Raw genomic sequence first — 386 nt, 5'->3', positions numbered from 1 at the left:
GTAACATAAATATAAACATATAAGAGTATGAATAAAACAAGCAAACTGTTTATGTATATGCATATATACATATACATATGTAAACATCTTTAATCCACATATAATGGATATATAAGCATTTATATATACTTACTTGCTATAAGTACGTACGCATATATGCATGTACTTGTACGTGTATACTTATGTACATATATGTAGCATGTATGTAAATGTAAAACATACGTAAATACGTACATACATAAGTACGTAACATACGTGTCCCCCTCTTGCGCGACGTACTCCGTACTCGTTTTCGTTTTCACGTTCATTTTCGTTTTCGCGTTAATTTTCGTTTTCACGTTAATTTTCATTTTCACGTTCATTTTCATTTTCACGTTCATTTTCGT

This window comes from Plasmodium cynomolgi, chromosome 9 (assembly GCF_000321355.1).
Source record: "Plasmodium cynomolgi strain B DNA, chromosome 9, whole genome shotgun sequence".
Lineage (NCBI taxonomy): Eukaryota > Apicomplexa > Aconoidasida > Haemosporida > Plasmodiidae > Plasmodium > Plasmodium cynomolgi.
The sequence above is the reverse complement of the archived record's forward strand: the minus strand, read 5'-3'. Positions refer to the sequence as shown.